Source organism: Bos mutus, chromosome 23 (assembly GCF_027580195.1).
Source record: "Bos mutus isolate GX-2022 chromosome 23, NWIPB_WYAK_1.1, whole genome shotgun sequence".
Classification (NCBI taxonomy): Eukaryota; Metazoa; Chordata; class Mammalia; order Artiodactyla; family Bovidae; genus Bos; species Bos mutus.
The window spans coordinates 39,822,452-39,835,088 of record NC_091639.1 but is presented as its reverse complement, the minus strand read 5'-3'; the positions used below and the strand labels follow the sequence as shown (position 1 = coordinate 39,835,088).

At 40.5% G+C, this 12,637-nt stretch overlaps 1 protein-coding gene across 1 annotated transcript in view; it reads right to left on the bottom strand.

Moving 5' to 3' along the window:
* Positions 1-8,193: 8,193 nt before the first annotated feature.
* Positions 8,194-12,637, bottom strand: part of LOC138984967 (serine/arginine repetitive matrix protein 1-like) — a 31,501-nt gene continuing 27,057 nt past the window's right edge. The window contains exons 2-3 of the mRNA XM_070360974.1: positions 11,715-11,868; positions 8,194-11,243 (exon numbers count right to left, since the gene is read on the bottom strand). The gene's annotated coding sequence lies outside the window, so the exon portion shown is untranslated. The remainder of the gene's footprint in view (positions 11,244-11,714; positions 11,869-12,637) is intronic.

The following is a 12,637-nucleotide window of genomic DNA, read 5'->3' as shown; positions in this document are numbered from 1 at the left end:
GATTGTTTGGGGAATTCTCTGGTGGTCCAGTGGTTAGGACTCTGTGCTTTCACTGCCGAACGCCCAGGTTCAATCCCTGATCAGGAACTAAGATCTGGCAAGCCATGTAGCACAAGCCAAAAAAAAAAAAAAAAATTGTTTTCTTGCTGTTAAGGGTTCTTTGTATATTTTGGATACATGTCTTCTACCAGATATGTGTTTTGCAAATATTTTCTCCCAGTCTGTGACTTATCTTTTCACTCTCCCAACAGTGTCTTTTGCAGAGTGTAAGTTTTCAGTTTTAACGAAGTTCTACTTATGTATCTATGCTTTCATGACCCTGCTTTTCGTGTTATACCTAAAAACTTATCATCAAATCCAAGGTCACTTAGATTCTCTCCTGTATTATATACTCATCTGACTTGAAATGCTTGCCTTTTTCATTCTTCTTCACAGTACAACCCTCTTCTGACTGCATCCTAGAAGTTTCTGGGCTATTTTGTCTTCATTGAATTCATTACAATACTGCTTCTGTTTTATGTTTTGGTTTTTTGGCCACGAGGCATGTGGGATCTGAGCTCCCCGACCAGGAATCAAGCCCAGACCCCTGCAACTGGAAGGTGAAGTCTTAACCACTGGGCCACTAGGGAAGTCCCCGGGCTATTTTCTAGTTTTCCCTACTTCAGCAGCCCTATTTCTGAATACTTTATTTCTCAGACACTAGTTTTCGTCCCTCTTGGGCAATCATCTCCCTGAGTCAGTAAAAGCCAACTACTTTTTCAGTTTTCCAGTGTCTCTGATCTCTGACTTTCGGACAACCATCACTCCATTCTTTAATCCTCAAAACACTGCCAGAGGTCTAAAAGGAAAGAAAGCAAAAGATAAGGAGGCAGCATTTGCTAGTTTCCAGAACCAATCTCAGGACATAAAAGAGCAAACACTTCCCAAACTTTGTAATTCCAGTCCGTTTGATCTAAATTCATAACCAGTGCTCACTTGTTAATTAACAGCCTTCTTTATTGATTTTCTTTGCAGACTTACTAAGGAAAAATGTAAGAAAAAAATTTTCAGTTACAGAATTTAAACTGACAAAATCTCTTATATCAGAAATGAAAAACAAATTAATTTCTTCCTATTTGCCTTTTCCTTTTGTAATTGAGTAATTTGAGTTTCTAAAGGTTCTAACAATCATGTGTTCAATATTTTATTTCATTTGAAAACAATAACAGTAAGAAATGTATTTAATGGACTTGTTAGGTAATTTTTATAACTGACTGCTGTTTCTGATTAAGTATGCTTTCACAAAGATAAACTACTAAATCATTCACATAATTTCTGTCTGACATGTTTAACTTAAGCTTAGGCAAAGAGAGTGTATCAGTTACCTAGGGGTGTGGTAAGAAACTTCCACAAACCGGTGACTTTATAAAGAGATTCATTTTCTCATGGTTCCTGGAGGCCAGAAGTCTGAAATCAAGATGTTAGCAGAGCCATGCTCCCTCTGAAGAATTTAGGGAGAAGAAGACTCCTCCCCAGACTCTTTCTAGCTTCTGGTGGTTACCAGCAATCCTTGCCGTTCCTTGGCTTATAGCTACATCACTCCAGCTTCTGCTTCTGTCTTCATGTGACCATCCTCCCTGTGTGTGTATATATTTCCAAATCTCCATCTTCCTTATAAGGATACCAGAGGATTTAGGGTCCACCCTATTCCAGCGTGACCTCATCTCACTAATTACATCTGCAAAGATCTTCTTCCAAATAAGGTCATGCTCACAGGTTATCAGGGGTTAGGACTTCACTGTATCATTTTGGGGAACGCATTTTAACCCACAACAGAGTGCAAGCCAGAGGTCTCAGGCATAAAAACCAAAAGTGACACGCTAAAGAAAAACACAGGACAAAACGTGCTGCAGGAAGAGCAACGGGGGGTGGTGGCGTGGTGTGTGGTTATAGCTGTCAAGAAAGGCCGCTTCAGATGGAGACAGTGCCTGCTCTAAACCTTCACAGAGAAGCAGGGTCTAAATATGCTTGACTTCAGTCCCCGAAAGAATGAGGAAAACAAAGACCCAGATCCCCAATGTTAACTAAAGAAGAAAGAAGACAGCGCTAAGTTGTGTCTGACTTTTGTGATCCCGTGAACTGTAGCCCGCCAGACTCCTCTGTTCATGGGATTCTCCAGGCAAGAATACTAGAGTGGGTTGCCATTTCCTTGTCCAGGGGAACTTTCCAACCCAGGAACTGAACCCAAGTCTCCTGTATTGCAGGCAGATGCTTTACCGATTGACCTATACAGGAATCCAAGTGGCTGATTTAAGTTACAAGCAAGATAATCACTGGAGAAGGCAATGGCACCCCACTCCACTACTCTTGCCTGGAAAATCCCACGGACAGAGGAGCCTGGTAGGCCGCAGTCCATGGGGCTGCTAAGAGTCAGACACAACTAAGCAACTTCACTTTCACTTTTTCCTTACATGCATTGGAGAAGGAAATGGCAACCCACTCCAGAGTTCTTGCCTGGAGAATCCCAGGGACGGGGGAGCCTGGTGGGTTGCCGTCTATGGGGTCGCACAGAGTCGGACACAACTGAAGCGACTTAGCAGCAGCAGCAGCAGCAAGATAATCACAGCTGAACGTGAGCAGGATGTGATGGACTCGGTCTCATACCTGCTCAGCAGCCAGGTTACTGAAGGCAACACACTCGCTATGCCTTTAATTTTTGCTTCTTTTGTTTGTTTTGCTTCATTATTGGCTAATCAGGTGTTCTGGTAAACATTTCTCATCTATATTATTAGTTGGCATTTCCCTCAACCATTTGTTCAAATCTCAGAGAGCACTGGCTGTATTATCGTGCTACATAAGGCCACGTAAGATTCATTATAATAATTTTGTGTGGGATTAATACTGATATTTTTCTATTGCTACTTTTCTCCCCAGTTTTCATAAAATATATATTTATTTGACTGCTTTGGGTCTATGGAGGGGGTACATGGGCTTGTAGTTGCAACACATGGGCTTAGTTGCCCCATGGATATAGGATCTTAATTCCCCAAACCAGGGATTGAACCAGCAACCCCTGCATTTAGAAGGTGAATTCTCAACCACTGGACCACCAGGGAAGTCCCTTAGGTTATTTTTTAATTGTGGTAAGATACATACTAAATGGTAACTGTCCATTTCCCTATGATTTTGATTATTCTAAGTACTTCATATAAGTGGAATCATATATCCATCTTTTGGGGACTGGCTTTTTTTCACTCACCATAACGTCCTCAAGGTTCTTCCATATTATACCATATTGCAGAATTCAAGTCTGAATAATATGTGTATACCACGTTTTTGTATCTGTTCATCTACTGATGGACACTTGGGTTGCTTCCATGTTTTGGCTATTGTGAATAATACTGCTATGCTTATATGGGTACACAAATATCAGTTAGGGATCCTGTTTTCAATTATTTTGGGTATATACCCAGATGTGGAATTGCTGACTCATATGGTAATTTATTTTTTGAGAAATTACCATAATGTTTTCCACAGAGGCTATACCATTTTACATTGCCACCAACAGTGCAAAAGGGTTCCATTCTCTTCACATCCTTACCAACACTTGTTGCTTTCTGATTTTATGACAGTGGCCATCCTAATGGGTATGCAGTGGTATCTCATACTCTCTCCATGCCTAGACCAGCAGCTTGCTGTACAGCGCAGCAGAGTGGCCTACTGAGGATCTAGGCGAGTCTCCAACTGAGACAACACCTCATGAGGTTGGGTGCTGGCCTGCAGGATGTACTATATGTTTGAAATCATAAAGCAATGTATCAGCACACATTGCTTCTTCTAATTGCAGGTATGGAAACTGTGAGGTGGAGGTGGGATAGCCTTTCAATATTAAGTGAAATGACCTACCAAATAATTGCTCCTTATCTCTGTGACTTGGGACTCTGCTGACTTGGGACTAGGGATACAAGAGCTTATACTACTCAGTTCAGTTCAGTTGCTCAGTTGTGTCCGACTCTTTGCGACTCCATGGACTGCAGCACACCACGCTTCCCTGTCCATCACCAATTCCCATAGCCTACTCAAACTCATGTCCACTGAGTCGGTGATGCTATCCAGCCATCTCATCCTCTGTTGTCCCCTTCTCCTCCCACCTTCAGTCTTTCCCAGCATCGGGGTCTTTTCAAATGAGTCAGTTCTTCGCATCAGGTGGCCAAATATTGGGAGTTTCAGCTTCAGAATCAGTCTTTCCAATGAATATTCAGGATTGATCTCCTTTAGGAGGGACTGGTTGGATCTCCTTCCTGTCCAAGGGACTCTCAAGAGTCTTCTCCAACACCTTATAATACTATAAAGGGAAAAAAACAATGTTTCCAGTGTTGGTCATTTGGGGCTTTTATGCCACAATGAGGTGGAAAAGGGGTCATTGTGTTAGCTAGGGGAACTGATCCTGAAGAATCTTGACAATCAAAGTAAATATGTTATAGCTTCAAAGTTGGGCATGAGAGAATCTTAAATCCGATCTGTCATTCTAGAGCAGGACTTATACTACCAAATCAAGTGGAAAAAGCTAATGTTAAGACCACCACACCCACACAGGACAGAATTATCAAGGGCTAGATGCCTTGAGAAGGTAAATTTGGTATGAAACCCCAAATCACTGAGTGCCTGTGTGAGGGCAAAGCAAATGTGGCATAAATTACAGAAGGAGAAAGTCATACATGCCAATTGCATCCTCATAAGCTGTTACAAAATAAAGACATCACCTCTAGCCATATTTCTTTCATTGCTGTGTATACATTTATACATTTTAATGAATTTTTTCCTTCCTCTTCTCTATTTCCATTATTTATATTTGGAAAGTAACTGTGCGGGTGCAGGAGGGCCTAGAGGAGCTATCCCACGTTGAAGGTCAGGAAGGGCAGCGGTGAGGAGATACCTCTCGTCCAAGGTAAGGAGCAATGGCTGCACTTTGCTGCAGCAGCTGTGAAGAGATACCCCACACCCAAGGTAAGAGAAACCCAAGTAAGACGGTAGGTGTTGCAAGAGAGCATCAGAGGGCAGACACACTGAAACCATACTGACAGAAAACTAGTCAATCTAATCACACTAGGACCACAGCCTTGTCTAACTCAATGAAACTAAGCCATGCCCATAGGGCCCCTTAAGACGGGTGGGTCATGGTGGAGAGATCTGACAGAATGTGGTCCACTGGAGAAGGGAATGGCAAACCACTTCAGTATTCTTGCCTTGAGAACCCCATGAGCAGTATGAAAAGGCAAAATGATAGGATACTGAAAGAGAAACTCCCCAGGTCAGTAGGTGCCCAATATGCTACTGGAGATTAGTGGAGAAATAACTCCAGAAAGAATGAAGGGATGGAGCCAAAGCAAAAAGAATACCCAGCTGTGGATGTGACTGGTAATAGAAGCAAGGTCTGATGCTGTAAAGAGCAATATTGCATAGGAACCTGGAATGTCAGGTCCATGAATCAAGGCAAATTGGAAGTGGTCAAACAAGAGATGGCAAGAGTGAATGTCGACATTCTAGGAATCAGCGAACTCAAATGGACTGCAATGGGTGAATTTAACTCAGATGGCCATTATACCTACTACTGCGGGCAGGAATCCCTCAGAAGAAATGAAGTAGCCATCATGGTCAACAAAAGAGTTCGAAATGCAGTACTTGGATGCAATCTCAAAAACGACAGAATGATCTCTGTTCGTTTCCAAGGCAAACCATTCAATATCACAGTAATCCAAGTCTATGCCCCAACCAGTAACGCTGAAGAAGCTGAAGTTGAACGGTTCTATGAAGACCTACAAGACCTTTTAGAACACCCAAAAAAGATGTCCTTTTCATTATAGGGGACTGGAATGCAAAGGTAGGAAGTCAAGAAACACCTGGAGTAACAGGCAAATTTGGCCTTGGAATACGGAATGAAGCAGGGCAAAGACTAATAGAGTTTTGCCAAGAAAATGCACTGGTCGTAGCAAACACCCTCTTCCAACAACACAAGAGAAGAGTTTACACATGGACATCACCAGATGGTCCACACAGAAATCAGATTGATTCTATTCTTTGCAGCCAAAGATGGAGAAGCTCTATACAGTCAGCAAAAACAAGACCAGGAGCTGACTGTGGCTCAGACCATGAACTCCTTATTGCCAAATTTAGACTTAAATTGAAGAAAGTAGGGAAAACCACTAGACCATTCAGGTATGACCTAAACCAAATCCCTTATAATTATACAGTAGAAGTGAGAAATAGACTTAAGGGCCTAGATGTGATCGATAGAGTGCCTGATGAACTATGGACTGAGGTTTGTGACATTGTACAGGAGACAGGGATCAAGACCATCCCCATGGAAAAGAAATGCAAAAAAGCAAAATGGCTGTCTGGGGAGGCCTTACAAATAGCTGTGAAAAGAAGAGAAGTGAAAAGCAAAGGAGAAAAAGAAAGATATAAACATCTGAATGCAGAGTTCCAAAGAATAGCAAGAAGAGATAAGAAAGCCTTCTTCAGCAATCAATGCAAAGAAATAGAGGAAAACAACAGAATGGGAAAGACTAGGGATCTCTTCAAGAAAATCAGAGATACCAAAGGAACATTTCATGCAAAGATGGGCTCAATAAAGGACCAAAGATGGGCTCGATAAAGGACAGAAATGGTATGGACCTAACAGAAGCAGAAGATATGAAGAAGAGGTGGCAAGAATACACAGAAGAACTGTACAAAAAAGATCTTCATGACCCAGATAATCACGATGGTATGATCACTGACCTAGAGCCAGACATCCTGGAATGTGAAGTCAAGTGGGCCTTAGAAAGCATCACTACGAACGAAGCTAGTGGAGGTGATGGAATTCCAGTTGAGCTATTCCAAATCCTGAAAGATGATGCTGTGAAAGTGCTGTACTCAATATGCCAGCAAATTTGGAAAACTCAGCAGTGGCCACAGGACTGGAAAAGGTCAGCTTTCATTCCAATCCCAAAGAAAGGCAATGCCAAAGAATGCTCAAACTACCGCACAATGGCACTCATCTCACACGCTAGTAAAGTAATGCTCAAAATTCTCCAAGCCAGGCTTCAGCAATATGTGAACCGTGAACTTCCTGATGTTCAAGCTGGTTTTAGAAAAGGCAAAGGAACCAGAGATCAATTTGCCCACATCTGCTGGATCATGGAAAAAGCAAGAGAGTTCTGGAAAAACATCTATTTCTGCTTTATTGACTATGCCAAAGCCTTTGACTGTGTGGATCACAATAAACTGTGGAAAATTCTGAAAGAGATGGGAATACCAGACCACCTGATCTGCCTCTTGAGAAAGCTGTATGCAGGTCAGGAATCAACAGTTAGAACTGGACATGCAACAACAGACTGGTTCCAAATAGGAAAAGGAGTTCGTCAAGGCTGTATATTGTCACCTTGTTTATTTAACTTATATGCAGAGTACATCATGAGAAACGCTGGACTGGAAGAAACACAAGCTGGAATCAAGATTGCCGGGAGAAATATCAATAACCTCAGATATGCAGATGACACCACCCTTATGGCAGAAAGTGAAGAGGAACTCAAAAGCCTCTTGATGAAAGTGAAAGTGGAGAGTGAAAAAGTTGGCTTAAAGCTCAACATTCAGAAAACAAAGATCATGGCATCCGGTCCCATCACTTCATGGGAAATAGATGGGGAAACAATGGAAACAGTGTCAGACTTTATTTTTCTGGGCTCCAAAATCACTGCAGATGGTGACTGCAGCCATGAAATTAAAAGACGCTTACTCCTTGGAAGAAAAGTTATGAGCAACCTAGACAGCATATTAAAAAGCAGAGACATTACTTTGCCAACATAGGTCCATCTAGTCAAAGCTCTGGTTTTTCCAGTAGTCATGTATGGATGTGAGAGTTGAACTATAAAGAAAGCTGAGCACTGAAGAATTGATGCTTTTGAACTGTGGTGTTGGAGAAGACTCTTGAGAGTCCCTTGGACTGCAAGGAGATCCAACCAGTCCATTCTGAAGGAGATCAGCCCTGGGATTTCTTTGGAAGGAATGATGCTAAAGCTAAAACTCCAGTACTTTGGCCACCTCATGCGAAGAGTTGACTCATTGGAAAAGACTCTCATGCTGGGAGGGATTGGGGGCAAGAGGAGAAGGGGACAACAGAGGATGAGATGGCTGGATGGCATCACTGATTCAATGGACGTAAGTCTGGGTGAACTCCGGGAGTTGGTGATGGACAGGGAGGCCTGGCGTGCTGCGATTCATGGGGTCGCAAAGAGTCGGACATGACTGAGCAACTGATCTGATCTGATTTGATCCGATACAATTTTTAAAAACCAGGTTTATTGAGGTATAATTTACTATACTGAAATTTATCCTTTTAAGATGTGCAGTTCAACGAATTTTGACAGGAGTATAGTCATATAACCACCACCACAATTAAGACATAAAATATTCCTTTTACCTCCAAAATTCCCTCATGCCCCTTAGAAGTCAATTTGCTCCCCTAACTCCGAGTCTTTGGCAAACACTGATCTGAATTTTGACCCCATGGCTTTTGCCTTTTACAGAATGTCTTTAATATGGACTTGGACGCTACACACCTCTTTGTGTCTGGCATCTTTCACTTGACATAGTCTTTTGAAATGTATGAATTGCTTAAAGAAATAAAAATGCCATCATACTATGAGTGAAAAACAAGACCCAAATTGGAACACAGAGAGATAAGAAGCTGAAAAGCCCTGAAAGAGGGCTTAAAAGGATATGGGGGATAGGACAAGATGATCTAATGTAATTTAATCAGTCACAGAAGAAGAGACTGGAGAGAAGCAATGTTTGGAAAAGCAATTAATGAGAGTTTTTCAGACTTGAATCCTCTGATACAGAATGTAGAATGTATACCAAGCAAGATAAATAAAAAAGAACCACATCTAAGGACAATATAGTAAAACTCAGAACATCAAAGACAAGGAGTAGGCTTCAAAAGCAACTCAAGAGAACAGGCAGATGACTTACAAAGGAACAACAAAATGACTAATAGCGGACTTTTCAACAGCAACAGTGAATTTAGACTATTGGCGCAGTGCCCAAAGTGCCAAGAGAAAAACAGCTCTCAGCCTGACCTGATAACCAGAAAATTATCTTTCAAGAAAAACCATGAACTACAGATATTTTCAGATAAACAAATACCAACTAGCCTTCTCTGAAGGAATTTCTAAAGTACATAATTACAGCAGAGGGAAAAAGATCCCAATGAGAAGATGCAAGAAAGAGTGGAAGGCATTGAAAAAAAAAAAAGATGTAGGCAAATCTGAGCAAACATTTTGTACAGTGATAACGAAAATATCTAGTATGTAGGGTTAATAAAAGGTCAAGGCTTGTGGTAAAGAGGGGTTGGTGAGAGCAATTTCTCTCTTCTTTAAGATATCTTTCAAAAACTGTAAGATATATGGAGGATTTAAAACCTGTAAACTCCATTTTCAGGAAAGCTGAGTGACAGATTTCTGTACTCAGTCAGATAAGTCAAAAATGCCTAAGTGCTGCCAGAGGCATCACAGAAGCCGCACGGGGATCAAGTAGATACCATGGGGATTAAGTGAACAGAAAGAGGCCAGAGGTGACAGATCTCAGAAAATATTAGTAAAACTACATTTCCTGTGGGTAAAGGGCTTATCCTGAAGTGAGCAACCTACATCCTTTACACACCACAAGAGATGAGAACGCTGGAAACCACCAGGCAGAAGGCAACTGGTCAGAAGCTTGTGTGGATAGAAGTACAGAGAAGATAAAGGGAGAAAAGAGGAATGACCTAGAGGTGGCAGATCTCAGAAAATGCCCACACAATACACTCACAGAACAAATCTCTTACAAACTGCTGGGCCAGAAAAATCCAACTCATTTATTGAATAAAGAGCCATAAAAAAACGGTCTGGCACATTATTATTACAAAGATACTATAAGAAGAAAGGTGGAAAGAAAGAGCAAAAATTAAAAGAGGAAGAACCAGACAAGAAACAGATTTTAAAAATCTAACCGAAAGTTAACTATAAACAACAACAACAAAAAAACAATCAATTACTTCAATTAAGAAAGTCTTCATAGCAGAAATGCAAGAAATCAAAGAAGAGATGGCACAAAAACAGGAGAAGGAATATTAAAAATAAAAAGGAAAAGCTGAAATTAATAAGTTAGAAAACAAAAAGAACCAAGACAGAAAAGGTGAGTGTGTGGGAAAACATCCTAACTTAATGAAGATGCAAGAAAGCACAAATACACAAAAATAAGAAATAACCATGGAAACAAAAAAAAAAAGTTTAGAGAATCACTTAAAAATTACTTTGTTGGGAATTCCCTGGTAGTCCAGTGGTTAGGACTCCATGCTTTCACTGCCGAGGGCCCAGGTTCAATCCCAGGTCAGGGAACTAAGATCCCACAGTTCAGTTCAGTTCAGTCGCTCAGGGCCCAGGTTCAATCCCAGGTCAGGAACTAAGATCCCACAGTTCAGTTCAGTTCAGTCGCTCAGTCATGTCTGATTCTTTGCGATGCCATGAATTGCAGCATACCAGGCCTCCCTGTCCATCACCAACTCCTGGAGTTTACGCAAACTCATGTCCATTGAGTCGGTGATGCCATCCAACCATCTCATCCTCTGTCATCCCCTTCTCCTCCTGCCTTCAATCTTTCCCAGTATCGGGGTCTTTTCCATTGAGTCAGTCCTTCGCATCAGGTGCCCAAAGTATTGGAGTTTCAGCTTCAGCATCAGTCCTTCCAATGAATATTCAGGACTGATTTCCTTTAGGATGGATGGTTGGATGTCCTTGCAGTCCAAGGGACTCTCAAGAGTCTTCTCCAACACCACAGTTCAAAAGCATCAACTCTTCGGCGCTCAGCTTTCTCTATAATCCAACTCTCATATCCATACATGACTACTGGAAAAACCATAGCTTTGACTAGATGGACCTTTGTTGGCAAAGTAATGTCTCTGCTTTTTAATATACTGTCTAGGTTGTTTATAACTTTTCTTCCAAGGAGCAAGCATCTTTTAATTTCATGGCAGCTGTCATCATCTGCAGTGATTAGTGAAAGTGGCTCAGTCATGTCCAAATCTTTGCGATCCCATGGACTATACAGTCCATGGAATTCTCTAGGCCAGAATACTGGAGTGGGTAGCCTTTTCTTTCTCCAGGGGATCTTCCCAACCCAGGGATCTAACCCAGGTCTCCCACATTGCAGGCAGATTCTTTATCAGCTGAGCCACAAGGGACAAGCTGCTTGGCCAAAAAAAAAAAAAAAATTATTTTTTTTGTTTAACCCTATGTAAGCAATTTTGAAAACCTATATGAAATGTATCACTTGTGAGGAGTTATATAATTTATCAAAATAAATAAAATAAGAAGAAGATTAAAATATGATCGTTTTTAAAGAACACTTCTATCAAAAAAAAAAAAAAATCAGTCCCAGATTTCACAAGGAAGTGTTACCAAGCCTTTAAGAAGTCTAATGCTTAATTCCAGAATGCTTTTCGAAGCTATTTCAAGGGACTGAAAATGAAAAAGACTTTCAAGTTATTTCTATAAAGTAGGTATAACATTAATATCCAAATCTGATGAGGAAGGAAATTACAGACCACTCTTACTTCTGAGTATTTATGCAAAAATACTGAGTGTTAGTTGTCAACTGCTATGAGATAAATTACCACAAATACAGCAGCTTAAAACAATGTACAGTTATTATCTCACAGTTTCCATTGCTTAGGAGCCTGAACACAGCTTAGCTGGGTCTTCAGCGTCTCACAAGGTAACAACCAAGGTGCCAGTCAGGCTGCACTCTCGTCTGGGGATCACATCCTTTTTCAAGCTCACATGGTTGTTGGCAGAATTCATTCCTTTGTGGCTGTAAACTCAAAAGAGTTGACATCTTCAAAGGCAGCAGGAAAGCTCTGACTTCAGAGAAAGCCCTAAACTCTCTTTTAAAGCCTTTACCTGATCAGGTAAGGCTTATCCAAAGTAATCTCCCTTTCATCAAGTCAAAAGTCAACAGATTAGGGACTTAATTACATCAACAAAATCCCTTAGTCTTTGCCACATAACATAGTCATGGGAGTGATATACTCTATTATATTTCATATATAATATATGAAATATATGTCTACCTTCAAGAGAAAGGGATCATACAAATACTGCCTAAGTACACTAAGTAACATATAGCAAAAACAAAAAATAGGAATACATTAAAGACAACATGTTACAATCGAGTAAGATTATTTTAAAAATACAAAAATAGTTCAATATAAGGATATAATTTTCACAGATACTAAGAAAGTTTTGATAATGTTCAACAAACCATCCTTGATTTTAAAATCCTCTAAAAAATAGGGATAGATTCTTCTTTATATCCCCAAAACAAACATAATGCTTAATGAGGAAATAGCAGGAGCATTTTCATTGAAATTAGGAAAAGTCTGTCTACTACCAAGATTGTTATTAATATTATTCTAGAGATACTACCAACACAATGGGAAAAGACTGAAAAGAGTTCAGAAGTACAGAAATTGCAAAGGAGGGGGTCTATTACTCTTTGCACATGATGTGACTATACACATGGAAAATGCAAGATAATCAACCAAAAACTACTACAAATAATAAAAAAAATCCAGTAAAGT